The sequence below is a fragment of the Crinia signifera genome, chromosome 6 (assembly GCF_055691185.1).
Source record: "Crinia signifera chromosome 6, ASM5569118v1, whole genome shotgun sequence".
In the NCBI taxonomy this organism is placed as follows: domain Eukaryota; kingdom Metazoa; phylum Chordata; class Amphibia; order Anura; family Myobatrachidae; genus Crinia; species Crinia signifera.
Window position 1 is genome coordinate 291,837,706 of NC_139222.1, and position 2,612 is coordinate 291,840,317.

Genomic DNA, 2,612 nt, shown 5'->3' on the forward strand with positions numbered 1-2,612 from the left:
GCCCCTCATCACCATCATCTGCCCCTCATCACCATCATCTGCACCTCATCACCACCCTCTGCCCCTCATCACCACCCTCTGTCCCTCATCACCACGCTCTGCCCCTCATCACCACCCTCTGTCCCTCATCACCACGCTCTGTCCCTCATCACCACGCTCTGTCCCTCATCACCACCCTCTGCCCCTCATCACCACCCTCTGTCCCTCATCACCACGCTCTGCCTCTCATCACCACCCTCTGTCCCTCATCACCACGCTCTGTCCCTCATCACCACGCTCTGCCCCTCATCACCACCCTCTGTCCCTCATCACCACGCTCTGTCCCTCATTACCATGCTCTGCCCCTCATCACCAAGCTCTGTCCCTCATCACCACCCTCTGTCCCTCATCACCATGCTCTGCCCCTCATCACCACCCTCTGCCTCTCATCACCACCCTCTGCCCCTCATCACCACGCTCTGCCCCTCATCACCACGCTCTGTCCCTCATCACCACGCTCTGTCCCTCATTACCACCCTCTGTCCCTCATCACCACCCTCTGTCCCTCATCACCATGCTCTGCCCCTCATCACCATGCTCTGTCCCTCATCACCACCCTCTGTCCCTCATCACCATGCTCTGCCCCTCATCACCACCCTCTGTCCCTCATCACCACCCTCTGCCCCTCATCACCACCCTCTGTCCCTCATCACCACCCTCTGTCCCTCATCACCACGCTCTGTCCCTCATCACCACGCTCTGTCCCTCATTACCACCCTCTGTCCCTCATCACCACCCTCTGTCCCTCATCACCATGCTCTGCCCCTCATCACCATGCTCTGTCCCTCATCACCACCCTCTGTCCCTCATCACCATGCTCTGCCCCTCATCACCACCCTCTGCCCCTCATCACCACCCTCTGTCCCTCATCACCACCCTCTGCCCCTCATCACCATCCTCTGCCCCTCATCACCATCCTCTGCCCCTCATCCCCACCCTATATCCCTCATCACCACCCTCTGTCCCTCATCACCATCCTCTGCCCCTCATCCCCACCCTATATCCCTCATCACCACCCTCTGTCCCTCATCACCACCCTCTGCCCCTCATCACCATGCTCTGTCCCTCATCACCACCCTATATCCCTCCTCACCACCCTCTGTCCCTCATCACCATCCTCTGTCCCTCATCACCATCCTCTGCCCCTCATCACCATCATCTGCCCCTCATCACCATCATCTGCCCCTCATCACCATGCTCTGCCCCTCATCACCATCATCTGCACCTCATCACCACCCTCTGCCCCTCATCACCACCCTCTGTCCCTCATCACCACGCTCTGCCCCTCATCACCATGCTCTGTCCCTCATCACCACGCTCTGTCCCTCATCACCACGCTCTGCCCCTCATCACCACCCTCTGCCCCTCATCACCACCCTCTGTCCCTCATCACCACGCTCTGCCCCTCATCACCACCCTCTGTCCCTCATCACCACGCTCTGTCCCTCATCACCACGCTCTGCCCCTCATCACCACCCTCTGCCCCTCATCACCACCCTCTGTCCCTCATCACCATGCTCTGCCCCTCATCACCATGCTCTGTCCCTCATCACCACCCTCTGTCCCTCATCACCATGCTCTGCCCCTCATCACCACCCTCTGCCCCTCATCACCACCCTCTGTCCCTCATCACCACCCTCTGTCCCTCATCACCATCCTCTGCCCCTCATCCCCACCCTATATCCCTCATCACCACCCTCTGTCCCTCATCACCACCCTCTGCCCCTCATCACCATGCTCTGTCCCTCATCACCACCCTATATCCCTCCTCACCACCCTCTGTCCCTCATCACCATCCTCTGTCCCTCATCACCATCCTCTGCCCCTCATCACCATCATCTGCCCCTCATCACCATCATCTGCCCCTCATCACCATGCTCTGCCCCTCATCACCATCATCTGCACCTCATCACCACCCTCTGCCCCTCATCACCACCCTCTGTCCCTCATCACCACGCTCTGCCCCTCATCACCATGCTCTGTCCCTCATCACCACGCTCTGTCCCTCATCACCACGCTCTGCCCCTCATCACCACCCTCTGCCCCTCATCACCACCCTCTGTCCCTCATCACCACGCTCTGCCCCTCATCACCACCCTCTGTCCCTCATCACCACGCTCTGTCCCTCATCACCACGCTCTGCCCCTCATCACCACCCTCTGCCCCTCATCACCACCCTCTGTCCCTCATCACCATGCTCTGCCCCTCATCACCATGCTCTGTCCCTCATCACCACCCTCTGTCCCTCATCACCATGCTCTGCCCCTCATCACCACCCTCTGCCCCTCATCACCACCCTCTGTCCCTCATCACCACCCCACCCTCTGTCCCTCATCACCACCCTCTGTCCCTCATCACCACCCTCTGTCCCTCATCACCATGCTCTGCCGCTCATCACCACCCTCTGCCCCTCATCACCACCCTCTGTCCCTCATCACCATGCTCTGTCCCTCATCACCACCCTCTGGGAACCGATGGTACTGGCTGGTATCGGACTGGTTACGGACGGTTGGTCTGGGAACCGATGGTACTGGCTGGTATCGGACTGGTTACCGACGGTCGGTCTGGGAACC